We start from the raw sequence: 16307 nt of genomic DNA, 5'->3' as shown, positions 1-16307 counted from the left end.
CAGCCTGATCTACAGAGTGAGTTCTAGTACTGGCTCCATAGCTACTGAGAAACCCTGTCTCAAAAGACCAAAATAATAAAATAACAATAATAATGATGATAATGATAGCTGGGCAGTGGTGGTGCACACCTCTAACCCCAGCACTCGGGAAGCAGAGGCAGACAGACCCCTATGAGTTCAAGGCTAGCCTGGTCTACGAAGTGAGTTCCAGCGCAAGCTCCAAAGCTACACAGAGAAACCCTATCTGAAAATACAAAAGTAAACAAATAAAAAAATAAAAATAACATAGGCCTTTAATCCCAGTACTTGGGAAACAGAGGCAGGCAGATCTCTGTAAATCTGTGGCTAGCCTGGTCTATAGAGTGAGTTCCAGGACAACCAAGGCTACACAGAGAGAGCCTGCTTTGACAAAACAGAAACAAACACACAATGACAAAAGACAGGGTTTCATTATGTAGTCCTGACTGCCTTGCAGCTCACGGAAATTCATAGAACACTTTGTCCTGGGTCCTAGGATTAGAGTGTGTACCACCAAGCCCAGTCCAAACGATAAAATCCTTGATGGTGGGTGACCAATAAGAAGGCTGAGCGGGTAAAAGCCCTTGTCTTGCAGACCTGACAAGCTGAATCCTGCATCCCATGATTGAAGGAGAGAAGCAGCTCCCCAAAATTAGTCTCCATACATGCCATGTGTTGGAGCCTTAGTATACCTGCATCCACAGCTCCTCCCACACACACCACAGGTACCCCAGATAACTAGGTTAAAGAATTAATGAATTCTTGGAGCTGGAGAGATGGCTCTGAGGTTAAGAACACAGGCTGCTCTTCAAGAAGACCCTGGACCCATTTCCAGCACCCAGATGGCAGTTCACAACTGTCTGTAACTGCAGTTCCAGGGAGCTGATCCCCTCTTCTGGCCTCCTCAGGCACCAAGTATATAAGTGGTGCACAAACATACATGTAGGTGCCGGGCAGTGGTGGTGCACGCCTTTGATCCCAGCACCAGGGAGGAAGAGGCAGGAGGATCTCTGTGAGTTTGAGGCCCAGCCTGGTCTACAAAGTGAGTTCCAGGACAGCCAGAGCTGTAACACAAGGAAACCTTGTCTTGAAAAAAAAATACAAGTAGGCAAAATACGCATACACATTAAAACAACAACAATCCTTCACAAAACAAAAACAAACAAACAAAAAACCCAAAAACAGTAAAAAAAGAATTCTTGAATGTCTGGAAAAAAATACTCTCCTAGAGAATGCTATGCTTGCTTTCTCTGTGTGTGTGTCTTTCTTTCTTTCTCTTTCTTTCTTTTTTTTTTTTTTTTTTTTTTTTTTTTTTTTTGGTTTTTCAAAACAGGGTTTCCCTGTAGTTTCTAGAGCCTGTCCTGGATCTAGCTCTTGTAGACCAGGCTGGCCTCGAACTCAGAGATCCGCCTGCCTCTGCCTCCCGAGTGCTGGGATTAAAGGCGTGCGCCACCACCGCCCGGCTTCTTTCTTTCTTTTTAAAAATAATGTTAGCCAGGCGGTGGTGGCGCACGCCTTTAATCACTCTGGAGGCAGAGGCAGGAGGATCTCTGTGAGTTCAAGGCTAGACAGGTCTACAGAGAGAGAGCCAGGACAGCCATAGCAATTACACAGTAAAATCCTGTTTCAAAAAACAAAGTCAAAATTGATTCCCCTCTTTCCCTTCTTCCTTCCTCTCCCCCTCTTTCTCCTCCCCCTCTCCCCACATGGCCCATCTCAGTTTGGTAATGTTCACGTTGGACTAGCCCAGATGCCTATCTGCCTCTACCTGTGCTCTCCCCTTTACCTCACCTTACCTACAAGCAGGTGTGTCCTTTCCTTTGATTTTTATTTGTTTTGGGTTTTTTTTTCGAGACAGGGTTTCCCTGTAGTTTCTAGAGCCTGTCCTGGAACTAGCTCTTGTAGACCAGGCTGGCCTCGAACTCAGAGATCCGCCTGCCTCTGCCTCCCGAGTGCTGGGATTAAAGGCGTGTGCCACCACCGCCCGGCTTTTATTTGTTTTTTTAAAGATCTATTTATTATGGAGACAGCATTCTGTCTGCATGTATGCCTGCAGGCCAGAAGAGGGCACCAGATCTCGTTACAGATGGTTGCGAGCCACCATGTGGTTGCTGGGAATTGAACTCAGAACCTCTGGAAGAACAGCAGTCAGTGCTCCTAACCTCTGAACTACCCTGCTTTTTTTTTAAATTCATGTTTTGTGTGTGAGTGTGTGTGTGTGTCTGTGTGAATATGTGCATGAATGCAGGTTCCTGTGGAGGCTAGAAGAACAGGGGATCTCCTGGAGTTAGAGTTATAGGCAGTTGTGTGCCGTCTGATGTGTGTACCAGAAAGGATGCACTCAGCCACCGAGCCATCTCTCCACCCCTGGATGCTGTGTTTGCTACAAGCCATGTAAATATTCTTTAGAAACCAAAGAAAGAGGAGTACATTTTAAAGTAGCTACAGGTGCCAGGCCTGATGGTACAGAATTGCACTCTCTGCCACTAGGGAGGTTAAGTCAGATCAAAAGTTCAAGACCTAACTGGACAATCTGAATAGGTAAGACAGAAAAAGTCATTTTCACCCGTAAGCTATACTCTTGAAAGTAACTCTAGGCATTTTTTTTTTTTTTTTGCTTGAATATGTGTCTTTGCGACAGAACAGAGGCTAGAAAAAGTCCCCATGTCTCTTGGAACCAGACTCACAGACACTTGTGAACCATCGAGTGGGTGCTGGGAATTGACACCAGGTCCTCTGGGAAAGCAGCCCTAACCACTGAGCCATCTCTCTTGTTTTCAGTTTGTACTTATTTTGAGATCACTAGGGTTGACCTTAGACTTCCTATGAAGCTGAGGATAGCCTTGAACTTCTTACCCCACCTCCATCTTCCAAAGGCAGATTGCAAGATGCTCCCCACCGAGCCCCGTCTCTCATTTAGCACTTCACTAGAGCTAGTGTTACCCAGGCAAGAAGAGGCGTGTGTCCCGTATAAGCTTGGCATGGTTAAGGGGAAGGTGTTTGTTATAGCTATGACGGAGAGAACAGCCAGAGGCATCAGGAAGAGTCCCAGAGCAGAGAGGGAAAAGTAGCAGACTGAACATGGCCAGCAGACTGGACCTGGCAGGAGCAGAGAGGTGGAGGGAGAGGTACAGCAGAAATGGCAGGGATGGAAGGAGCAGGAGTAGCTGTGGGGGAGGGATGCCTGTGGGCTGGGAGAGTTTAGGCTGGGGAGGTGAGAGCATGGACTTTCTAAAGTATGCTTCTCATCCTGAGGCCAACATGCTCCTTAGTATGTTAGTAGGCTAGGCATTCCAGATGGCGTTTGTCCCTCCTGCCTTTGGGATTTGGAGGAAATAGAGTTTCCTTTGGACCTGACATGTCTCACACTGGTTCCATCACAATCTATTTTTTGGTTCCGTATCCCACCCTGGTTCTGCGCTCCGCCTTTTCAATCTTTTTGTTTGTTTGTTTTTGTTTTTAGAAACCTGGACCTTGGCCGGGCGGTGGTGGCGCACGCCTTTAATCCCAGCACTCGGGAGGCAGAGGCAGGCGGATCTCTGAGTTCAAGGCCAGCCTGGTCTACAAGAGCTAGTGCCAGGACAGGCTCTAGAAACTACAGGGAAACCCTGTCTCGAAAAAACCAAAAAAAAAAAAAAAAAAAAAAAAAAAAGAAACCTGGACCTTGCTCTGAAGACCAGGCTGGCCTCGAACTCCGCCTGCCTCTGCCTCCCGAGTGCTGGGATTAAAGGCCTACGCCACTGTGGGCCAGCTCTGCCTTTTCAGTTTTATTTTGATTCGACTCCTGATGTTTTTCCATTTGGGTTCAGTTTAAACTCCTCACCTCTTGTCTGCCTTTTGTCTCTAGCTTTTCTAGAACGACAGGTTAAGAACAGCCAGAAATCAAGCCTCTGGGCACAGTGTACCAGAGGCTGCTTAGTTTCTGCCAAGACAAAGGAAGCTACCTCCTGCAGCTTGCTCAACCTCCAGCTTGAAGCCGTCTTTCCTTTAAAGTGCAGACTCCTCCAGCAGGCTCTCAAGCAGGGCTTGTTGCATTTCCTCCTCTGGGTTAAACCCTGGAAAGTTAAAACTCATTTCCTACTTCTGTACCTTCTTCCTATTCGCTGTCACCCTCTTACCTTACAGAGGCCAAAAGTCTCCTGCCAGATAAAGATAACCTAAGTGGAAGGTTGCATCAGGGTAGGGTGGCTCAGACCGAGAATCCCAACGGGCGGTTGTGGCAGACGGTTCTCTGAGTTCAAGGTCAGCCTGGTCTACCGCACGAGTTCCAAAATAGCCAGGGCTACACAGAGAAACCCTGTCTTGAAAAACCAAAAACAACAGCAACAAGATGAAGGTGACTTTTCGGTGTTTACTATTAGAGAGCGCCTCTGCAGGAAATGCTTGGGTACTCAGGCGTGACTCCAATGAGAGGATTTGAACATTTTACTAAATTAATGCAAAGAACAAAATAGCCCCACCAAGAAAAACTAGTTTTGTATGCATGCCTATTGTCTAATTTGTCAGGCTTCCTTCTTGTTTGAGACACGGGCTGCCTGTGCAGCTCATAAAGGCTCTAACTCCCAACCCCCCACTCCCACCCTCAGCCCCAATCCGCCTGCCTCAGACTCCTCAATGCTGGAATTACAGGCAATTGTCCCAGCTTCCTGCTTAAGAATTTTTATTTTGGGGGTTTGCACCTTTGGTTTCTCTTTCTGATGTTTGTGTTTTTTTGTGGTTGTGAGGGTGGGAGAACGTTGGTTTTTGCTTTTGGTTTTGCTTTTACAGAGTCTGCTATTGTAGCCCTGGTTGGCCTGGAACTCACATAGAGACCTGGCTGTCAATCTCCAGCTCCCAGCCACTGTCTCCTAAGTGAATCTGTGAGTTACTACACTGTTTGTTGTTGTTGTTGTTGTTTTGAGACAGTCTCCTGTAAACTCTTAGCCAAGCCTTGTCAGGAATTCCCTGCTTGTCTGAGAATGACCTTGAACTCCTGCTCTTCTGTGTGCCCCCCCCCCAGTGTTGAGATTACAAGTACACAGTGCCACAACTAGCCTCAATTTTTAAAAATTATTTTTTACTAGCATATATTAGTTATGCATGATACATTAGGTCCAGAAGAAACTCAGGACAAATGGCTAAGATAACAAAATGGGTGCTGGACGTCCTGAGTACCTGTTCCAGAGTCCTGTTCCAGAGTCCTGTTCCAGAGTCCTGTTCCTGAGTACCTGTTCCAGAGTCCTGTTCCTGAGTACCTGTTCCAGAGTCCTGGCTCTGCTCAGCTCTTCTCAGCCCTGCCGCCTACCCTAAACTTCTTCAGTTTCTGAACTTTGCTTCCCTTCTCCCGTTCCTCTTTCCTATAAAATTCAGGCATTCGGTACTGCAGTCTCTCTGTTGTAGTCTTGTTCTTCTCTCTCTGGGTTCTTGGCTCCTCTCTTCATGTTTCCTCTTCCCTCTCTGTTTCCTTCCTTTCTCACTCTCCCCATCTCTCTCTCCTCTCATGGCCCAGTCTAGTCTGCTGGCCGTGTTCAATCTGGACCCTTCCAGAAGACTCTGGCTGTTCTCTCCTTCATATCTACAATAAAAATTTTCTCCTCAGTCATACCTAGGAGTGGTCATGTCCTCATTTTCATTAATAATAAGTTTATTATGACTTCCCACAAATGTATAGAATGTATTTTGATCCTATTCATCCTCCATTACCTTATTACCTCCCATGGCTCATGTTATGTATTTAATATATTATTTATTCTTTGACGATTTAATATTTACATACTTACATATATCTTGACCATACCCACCCTGAGCTCCTCCCTCCGTCCCACATCCCTTTCTCACATTTAGACCTTTGTGTGTATGAGACACACTAGTTCAGTTACTGCTGGGAGGGTTGCTGAACTTGTTGACTTGATCTTGGACCAGTAAGTGAAGACATCGAGCAACACTCCTCCCACCCTCTGACTCGGGTCTCACTCTCTGCCTCCGCTCCCCTGCTGTTCTCAGTCTAGACCTTGAAGGGGAGAGAGTCGATGGATGGAGACTTCCCAAGAACAGAGAACTTACCAGTCTTTTCTTCTCAACACTTTGCGTTGGTGACATCATTTTTTGTTTTTTATGTTTTTGGAGACGAGGTTAGACTATGTAGCTCTGGCAGGCCTGGAGCTGTCTGCATAGAGCAGGCGGTTCTCAAATTTAAAGCGCTCTGCTTGTCTCTGCTTCCTGAAAGATGGGATTAAAAGAGTCAGCATATGTGTGTGTGTGTATTTATTTGTTTGTTTTATTTTTTGTGTATGAGTGTTTTGCCTGCATGTAAATATGTGGACCATACAAGCGTCTGGTGTCCGGTATCCTTAGAGGTCAGAAAATAGCATCATATCCTCTAAAACTAGAGTGATGGATAGTTAATAAGTCACCATGCAGGTGCTGGGAACCAAACCGAAGTCCTTTGCAAGAGCAGCATGCACTCTTAACTAATGGACTGTCTTCAACCCTTAGATTATTTTTATTTAATTATGTGCTTGTGTTTACGTGTGGATGTAACTTGTACGCGTGTGTGTCAGAGGATAGCTTGTGAAAAATCAGTTCTCTCCCTCCACCACCACATGAGTCCTAGGGAATGAATGAGACTTAGGTTGTCAGGCATGGTGGCAGATGCCTCTCACTGGCGCGAAATTGTATTTTTAAAAAGTCAGGTTTAGGCTGGCATGGTAGCTTAGTTGGTAGAGGCCTTAGACTGGGCTCTATCTCTGGCATTCCATAACACCAAGAGTGGCAGCAAAAGCATCAGTCCAGCACTTGGGAGGGTTGGAGGCAGGAACATCAGAGGCTAAAGGTCATCCCCATTACATGGCTGGATCAAGGCCAGTCTGGACAATTTTGTCTTGTCTCAAAAAATGTTAAATGTACCAGCACTTGGGAGGCAGAGGCAGGAAGATATCTGTGAGTTCGAGGCCAGCCTGATCTACAGAGTGAGTTTCAGGACAGGTGTGGGCTGGAGCTCTCTTCTGAGGTGAATCAGGTTCTTTTAGTTCCTGGAAAGAGATTTATGACGTCAGTGATTGCTTTGTTTGGTTTTTGTAAGTCTTTTCGGCCTCTTGATAAGCCGGCTGGCCTAGAATTCCTAGAGATTACTGGTGAGAGCTACCACAACCACCACTCCTGTAGTTTGGGAAAGGGCTTGCTGTAGAGACTTGACTTCAGTGATTGCCTGGGGTTAGGGAAGAGTACTGCAGCATGGAGTGGGCTACTGGGCTCCAAGGGAGTATTAGGAGTAATATAAATGATCTCTCTCTTAACTCTAGTGAAGGCTACAAAAGTTTTTCTTTCAAATTCCAAGAAATTGCTGGGCCGTAGTGGTGAATACCTTTAGTCTTAGCACTTGGAGGCAGAGGCAAGCAGATCTTTGTGAGTTTGAGGCCAGCCTGGTCAAGAGACCTAGTTCTAGGACAGCTAAGTCTGCACAAAGAAACCCTGTCACGAAAAACAAACAAACAAAATAAACAGAAAAAGTTTAAGAAATAAACATGACCATGCTGTGAGCATACCAGGTAAGAGTTTTGCAGTTGATCTGTATCCCCCCAGGCCAGAATTGAGCAACTTAATCTTAAACAAGTGGGTAACTGAGTTCAAGAACAGTTGTATAGTATGACTCTGGTTCAAAAAAATATAATCATCATAATACAATAAAGATAAATATGAGGCAGAAGGATTTCCGTGTGTTTGAGGCTACACTAGACTATAGAATAAAACTCTATCAAAAGAAAAATATTATGATTATCTCTGGTCTTCTTTCTGTAATCTGTGAGTTTAATGATATTTTCTTTTTCCGTGTGTATGTGTGTGTGTGTGTGTGTGTGTGTGTGTGTTTGTATGAGTGTGTGTGCGCGCGCGCGCGCGTGTGTGTGCACATGTGTGTGCGTGTGTTTGTGTGTGTGTGTGTGTTTGTGTGCACCTTCTTGCGGGGAGAAAGGATCAAACCTAGAATCTCTGGCACACCAGCAGTGTACTACTAAGCTGTACCCCCAAGAGGACCCAAATAATTTTATTCATTTTTATAAAAATTTTTAGAAATCTATATTATTTATGTATATGATTATTTTGCCTGCCTATTTATGTGTGTGTCAGAAAGTGTCAAATTCAAATAATACAGATGGTGTATGCCACTACGTGGGTGCTGGGAACAGAACTCAGGGCCTCTGGAAAAGGACAAGTGTTCTTAACCACTGAGCTACCTCCCCAGCCCCAAATAACTTAAATTAAGCTGATTGAGAAGCTTTTCCTCCTAGTATTATGGTTCCATTGCATTTTTCTTTTTCACTTCATTTAATTTTTAAAAATGAGGGGCTAGAGAGATGGCTCAGTGGTTAAGAACACTGACTGTTCTTCCAAAGGACCTGAGTTCAATTCCTAGCACCCACATGGTAGCTAATAACTGTAACTCCAAGATCTGACATCTTCACACTGACATACATGCAGGCAAAACAACAATGTCATAAAATGAGAATAAATTATTTTTAAGAAATATTAAAAATGAAAAATTTTGCCTTTCATCCCACCCATCCCCTTCCTGGAGTCAGAAGAAGGTGAATCCCACCGCACGCCTTTAATCCCAGCACTCGGGAGGCAGAGGCAGGCGGATCTCTGTGAGTTCGAGACCAGACTGGTCTACAAGAGCTAGTTCTAGGACAGGCTCCAAAGCTACAGAGAAACCCTGTCTCGAAAAACCAAAAAAAAGAAGAAGAAGAAGAAGAAGAAGAAGAAGAAGAAGAAGAAGAAGAAGAAGAAGAAGAAGAAGAATCTCTGTGAGTTCAAGGCCAACATGGTTTACAGAGCAAGTTCCAGGACAGGCTCCAAAGTATTCTTTAGTCCTTTAAATTTTCCTATGGTTCTTTGTGTGGTATATGCTTTCTTCTTTGGTTCAATGCCTAAGAATGAGGTGTTGGAATTTGATGTTTATAGAGAGCTGAGTTGTCCCAAATTGTGGCATTCTCATTTACAATATTCGAGTTCCAGCTGCCTGCCACCCTGTAGAAATTAGCTCGATTCGGGAAATACTCAGGCTAGCTAAAGGATAAAACAATTATATTTTTATTTATTATAAGGGGAAGACTCTCATGCAACAGGAACAAGAAGTCCAAGCTTTCCTCAGTGTGACTGTCAGTTGACTTCCTGTTGCCTGCAAACTATAGGACTCTCAGCTACTCCAGTATCATGTCTGCCTGCCTGCATGTCACCATGTTCCCCATCTTAATAATAATGGACTGACCCTCTAAAGCTGTAAGGAAGCCCCCTCAATTAAATGTTATAAGCATTTTTTCATAAGAGTTTCCATGGTCGTGGTATATCTGCACAGCAATAAAAACCTTAACTAAGACAGTAGGCTTGCCTCTTTTCATCTATAGTGCTCAGAAACCTATAATACCAGTATCTTAGTTACTTTTCTGCAAAGGGATACCATGACCGAGGAAGCTTATAAAAAAGATTTATTGGGGGCTGGAGAGATTGCTCAGGGGTGAAAAGCACAGGCTGCTGTTCCAGAGGCCCCAGGTTCAATTCTCAGCACCCACAAGGCAGCTCACAACTGTCTGTAACTCCTGTTTCTGGGAGATCTGATACCCTCACACAGACATACATGCAGGCAAAATGCAAACACACATAACGTTATTTAAAAATATTTAAAAAAGAAAGGTCTATTGGGACTTGGGGTTCCAGAGGGTTAGAGTTTATGGACATCAAGCAAGGAGCAGGTTGGAAGGCAGGTGTGGTTCTGGAGTAGTAGCTGAGATCTTACATCCCAGTCTACAGGCAGAGAGAGAGAGAGAGAGAGAGAGAGAGAGAGAGAGAGAGAGAGAGAGAGAGAGGGGAGAGAGAAAGAAGGGGGGTTGAATGAGGACGCGCCCTCCCCCCCACCAGGCTCATTGTTTGAATGCTTAGTCATCAGAGAGTGGCTCTAAAGATTAAGAGGTGAGACCTTCTTGAGGAAGTGTGTCACTGGGGGCTGTCTCTGAGGTTTCAAAAGCCCATGACACGTGCATTTTCTGTCTCCCAGGCTGCAGATCAGGGTGTAGCTCTCAGCTACTGCTCCAGTGCTATGCATGCTGCCATGCTCCCTGCCATGATGATAATGAACCAAATCTCTGAAACTGTGAGCAAGCCCCCAGTTAAATGCGTTCCTAGAGTTGCCATGGTCATGACGTCTCTTCATAGCAGAACAGTGACTAAGACAGAGACCTAACTGGGAATGGAATGAGTTTCTGAAACCTCAAAGCCCACCTAGTGACACAGTTCCTCCAAAGAGGCCACACCTCTTAATCCTTCTCAAATGTTCCACCAACTAGGGACCAAGTGTTCAAATATATAAGTTTATGGGGGACGGGCATTCTTATTCAAACCATCACAGCTAGCTGTTTGGAAGGCTGAGGCAGAAGGACTTCAAGTTCATGACCTTTCTAGACTACATAGTAAATTCAAGACCATCTTGGATAATTTGAGAGACCTGTTCTAAAAAAAAAAATTAGGGTAAAGAGACAGCTGGGTGGTGGTGGCACACGCCTTTAATCCCAGCACTCAGGAGGCAGAGGTAAGCGGATCTCCGTGAGTTTAAGGCCAGCCTGGTCTATATGAGGTAGTTCCAGGACAGCTAGGACTGTTGCACAGAGAAACCCTGTCTTGAAAAAACAAACAAAAAAGTGTGAAAAGTTTCTGCACCCCAATATGCCTCTCCGTCGATGTAATAATCCAAATCAGGCTAAATCAAAGTGAATTAGAAAAAGCCCAGGTTTAATAGATATCACACACCCGGATGGCTTTCCAGTCTCCCAGAGAGAAGATGGGAAAGGAAGATCAGAAAACATGTTTGTTCTCTGGGGAGCGGTTTAAATACCCTGTGAGAGTGGTTGGTCTTGAACATCTCTGGGGAGGGGGTTATCATGTGGTGGACTTTCCAGGGGTGGGGTCTGGACTGAGGCAACTCCAAGGGAAGGGGGGCTCGGGATGGAACCTCCGGAACCTCCATCCAAACATTCCAAATTTGGATATATAGATGCCAGGTTCCGGGGTGAGACTTCCATCCAAGCAAAGTGGTTCTTGCAAGCATGAGGATCTGAGTTCAAATCTACAGCACCCACATAAAAAAGTTAGGCTTGGCTGTGCATGCCTGTACCTAAGTGTTGAAGGGGGACATAGGTGGATTCTGGGAGTTCCCTGGCCAGCCAGCTTGGTCAGTTTCTGCTGAGGTTCAGAGAGATCCGCGATGGATCAGAACACCTGACATCAGCATATGTACGTATACAGGGTTGATGCAAGTTCAAATCAGTCTGATCTACACAGGGAGTTCCAGGCCAGAGCTACACAGGACACCTTGTCTCAATCAACAAACTAACAAATCTCATATGTTATATTCATTTACTTACTTATTGTTCTTCTATATAGCCCTGGATATCCTAGAACTCACTCTGTAAACCAGGTTAGCATCAAACTCATAGATCTGCTGGCCTCTGCCTCCTGAGTGCTGGGGTTAAAGGTATGCACCACCACTGCCAGCTCAAATCTAACAATTTAAAATAGTAGTTTTGAAGGCTGGGGACATAGTTCATTGCTTTCCATAGTGGCACAAGCCTAAATAAAGTTCCAGGACCAGAAGTTGGGGGTAAGAGGATCATGACTTGAAGTCAGGTTGGACTAGTGACTGCTAAGCTAGCCTTATCTAGTCTGAATAGCAAGACTGCGTGTATAAAGCAAATTATGTGTTGTATGATCATTCAAGACTGTAATTCCAGCACTGGGGAGGCAGAGCCAGGTGGACTTCCTGGTGTTCTTAGCTATACAATAATCTCTAGGCCTGCCTGTGCTAGTGTACGACCCTATTAAAAATAAACAAAAACAAAACAAAAAACAAATAAATTAAGTAGAAGGGCTAGGGAGATGACTCAGTTGGTAAAATATTTGCCAATTGAGCATGAGGACCTATGTTCAGGCTTCTACCATCCCTGTAGAAAGCTGGATCCCCAGTTCATTCCTATAATGCAAGCACTGAAAGACTGAGACAAGCGGATCCTGCGGGCTTGCTGGCCAGCTGTCTATCCCAGGTGGGCCTGGAGCTCAACAAGTTCACCAGGTTGACCTTGAACTCTAAAACCCAGGACTTCAAACACAGCAGGCAAGAACTCTTCCACTGAGTCACATTCCCAAGAACCGTTTCTAGTGCTCATTTAATGAAAAATTAAAGGGGGACTAGGTGTGGTGTGCCTTTAATCCCAGCACTGCTGTGTTTGAAGTCCTGGGTTCAGTCCAGAGTGGAAAAACATCCAGAAATTGTTTAGGAGATCAAAACTTTCAGACAGAATATAGAATTAATATGCTAATCAAAAACTTAAAAAAAAAAAAAAAGGGCTTGGTAAGATGGCTCTTCCAATAAAGGTAATTTACCCCCAACCTGAGGATCTTGTTCAATTTCTGGAACCCACATGGTAGAAGGAGAGGATGGTTGTTGTTTTTTTGTTTTTGTTTTTTGGTTTTCCAGACAGGGTTTCTCTGCGTTGTTCAGGAGAGGATGGTTTTGTAGGATCACATGCATGCACTCAGCATGTAGTGATATTTCATTTGTATTTTAATAAATAAAGCTTACCTGAAGATCAGAAAGTAAAACAGCTGCTCTGGTCAGCCTCACAGACCAGTGGTGACATACGCTTTTTTTTTTTTTCTTTTCAAGACAGAGTTTCTCTGTAGCTTTGGAGCCTATCTTGGAACTAGCTCTTGGAGACCTGGCTGGCCTTGAACTCACAGAGATCTGCCTGCCTCTGCTTCTCTGCTGACACCAACTTTTAATTCCAGTAGCCACACTAGTTTGTTGTTGAAACCAGGCAATAGTGGTATACGCCTTTAATTCCCAACACTAAACTGGAATTTAAAATAGGAGGAGACAGTTCTCAGACACAGTCGCATTCTGAGGACTGAGGATCTAGGAGGCAGGATCGCCATTTCGGCCTGAAGTAGAGGTAAGAGTCAGTGGCTGGCTGTTTTGCTTTTCTGACCTTCATGCTGAACCCCAATAATTGTCTCTGGGTTTTATTAATTGTGTTATAGAAGCACAGAGACATAAATAAAGATGCTGGGTGTGGTGTTACAGACTCAACCCCAGCACTACCTGAGGTAGAGGCAGGCTAATTTCTGAGTTCCATGCCTGCATAGCCACCTAGTGTGGTGGTTCTCAGCCTTTGGAGCTCAAACCATTTGCGGTTGCATATCAGGTATTTACTTTATGATTAAAGCAGGTGCCTTTAATCTCAACCTTCAGGAGGGAGAGGCAGGCAGATCTCCGGGTTCAAAGCCAGGGAGCCTGAGCAAGTTCCAGGACAGCCAGGGGTACACAGAGAAACCCTGCCTTGGAAAAACCAGCCAACCAATGAACACATGATTCATAACAGTAGTAAAATTACAGTTCTGGCCGGGCGGTGGTGGCGCACGCCTTTAATCCCAGCACTCGGGAGGCAGAGGCAGGCGGATCTCTGTGAGTTCGAGACCAGCCTGGTCTACAAGAGCTAGTTCCAGGATAGGCTTTAAAGCTACAGAGAAACCCTGTCTCGAAAAACCAAAAAAAAAAAAAAAAAAAAAAAAAAATTACAGTTCTGAAGTGGCAATGAAATTATTTATTTGTTTATTTAATGCGCATTGGTTTTTTTTTGCCATATATGTTTGTGTGAGGGTGTCTGTAGTTGTGAGCTGTCATGTGGGTGTTGGGAATCAAACCCTGGTCCTCTGGAAGAGCAGTTAGTGCTCTTAACCGCTGAGCCATCTCTCCAGCCCTGGCAATGAAATAATTTTATGGTTAGGGATCACACGAAGAACTGCAGTAGAAGGTAAAGAACACTGACTTAGAAGTTCGAGGTCAGCCAGGAGCAACACTGTCTGGAAGGGAGGGAAGGAGGAATAGGGAAATGAAGGGAAGAGAGGAAGAAAAGAAAAGAAAACACCGGGAAAGAAAACAAAACAAAATTTAAAAAGAATATTCAGAGTTTTTATTTCTTGTCTCTCCCCGCTGGATCTTTATATTGTGAATTCCTTGGCAAATAGGGGAAGTTCTCTTCAGTCCTTCACTGGCCAGGTTTTCCTTTCATTGGTGACTACAGAGGTCAGACAGAACCATCAACCTCAGGATGGAAGTATTGTACTCTGACTTCTGATCTCCATAAGCCTTGAGGCTGGCTGCACTTTCCAAGCAGATTATTAAACCTCAGTAAGATCTAGAGAAAAGATGAAATGCTGGAAATGAAAGCATATGGAAGTTCAAACCTTTTTAAAATTTAAGTGCATTGGTGTTTTGCCTGCATATGTGTCTGTGAGGGTGTTGGAACTGGGACGGAACCGTTATATATGATCTTGAGCTGCATGTGGGTGCTGGAATTGAACAGTTTCCTCTGGAAGAGCAGTCAGTGCTCTTAACCGTTGAGCCATCTCTCCAGCCCCCACAAACAGTATTTAACCAAATGTTAAAACATCTCTGGAGAAGAATATGATTGAGCATATGGTAATTGAAATGAAACAAAAAACAAAAACAGAAAAGCAAAACTGATGGATTAAACACATAGAAAAGACCACTTAGAAAGTAAGTCACTCACAGAGCAAAGTATTTTGTAGATTTTAAATTTTGGAGACAGCAAAAATAGATTTTAGTCTGTCAAAAACAATTAAGAATTCAAGCTTATAGGCCGAGGTTCCCATTCACCACCAGGAAGTCTATTGATTTGTAATTTGGCTTTGAATCTGACCTGTGGCCTGCATGTCATGATAATTTGGGTCACTTTGAATATCCCATCCCTTGAACAAGAGCCTCTGCAGATGTTAAATGAGTGCCTCTGCCACGTGCCACTGGCCTATTTGCATAACGATGCCAGGGACTAAATCCACAATTAATCAACCATTTCCAGTTAGCAGTCTCAATGAGGAAAGGCATACACGCAGGAGCTGTAAAAAGCAGTGTTTCATCTGTGCCCTTTGGACATAGAGGAAATAGCTTAAGTCTCTCTCTTTTTTTTTTTTTTTTTTTTTTTTTTTTTACCATTTCACAGACTAGGTCTCATTATGTAGCTCTGGCAGGGCTAGAACTTGCTGTGCAGACTAGGCAGGCTGAAGACCTGTGACCCTCTTGTTTCTGCTTCATGAGGGATAGGATTACAGCAAAGTGCCACCACACCTGGCCTCATAGCTGACAAATTAAGTAGAAGCTAAGCATCTAAAAATAAGTCAGGCCTGTTACATAAAAGTCTACTTTTGAAGGATGCCTCCAAGGTTTACCAGCCCGGTGGGGGCTTTCTAAGTCAAGCCTGTTAGTACAGAGACAGATTCTGTGAGTTCAAGGCCAGCCAGGTCTACGGAGTGAGTTTCTGGACAGACTTCCAAAGCTACAGAAAAACCCCTGGCTCAACGATAACAACAAAGTTCTGTTTGCTTGGTGAATGCCTCCCAGGCAGTTAAATCAGCTATAGTTTATCAGATATGTAGGAATTGCAAGGCCAGCCTGGGCTACTTGTTAAAATCCAATAAATGCACAAATAAGAAAATCTTCCATGAGCCAGGAGTGGCTGGGTGGTGGTGGCACACGCCTTTAATTCCAGCGTTTGGGAGGTAGAGGCAGGTGGATCTCTGGGAGTTCAAGGCCAATGTGGGCTACAGAGTTCAGCACAGCCAGGACTACCCAGAGAAACCCTGTCTCGAAACATAAAAAAAAAAAAAAATCACTTAAGGGCTGGAGAGATAGATTAGGTTAAGAGCACAGAGGACTCTTAATTCCCAGCACCCACATGGTGGCTCACAACTGTTTGTAAATCCAGTTCTAGGGGATCTGGTACCCTCACACAGGCATGCAATCAGAACACTGCATTAAAAGACTAAACTAGCCGGGTGGTGGTGGTGCATGCTTTTAATCCCTACACTAGGAGAAGAGGCAGGTGGATTTCTGGGAGTTCGAGGACAGCCTGGTCTACAAGAGCTAGTTCCAGGTCGGGCTCCAAAGCTACAGAGAAACCCTGTCTGGAAAATAAATAAATAAATAAATGGATAAATAAATAAATAAAAAGTTAAAAAAAACCCAAAATCATTTGGGAGAGTGTTAACATGTGAGACTCCCTGAGTTTGAGTCCCAGCACTACATAAACCTGGGTGTGTTGATCCATGCCTTTAACCCCAGTATTCGGGAGGTACAGGCAGCACAATCAAATGGGCAGACTATGCCTGTGTCTTCCCTTTTTGAGACAGGGTCTCATTTGGTCTCCTGTATGCTAAACTGGCCTCACACTAGGTATGTGGTTGGAAAC

This window comes from Arvicola amphibius, chromosome 1, assembly GCF_903992535.2.
Source record: "Arvicola amphibius chromosome 1, mArvAmp1.2, whole genome shotgun sequence".
In the NCBI taxonomy this organism is placed as follows: domain Eukaryota; kingdom Metazoa; phylum Chordata; class Mammalia; order Rodentia; family Cricetidae; genus Arvicola; species Arvicola amphibius.
This window is presented reverse-complemented; position numbering follows the sequence as displayed.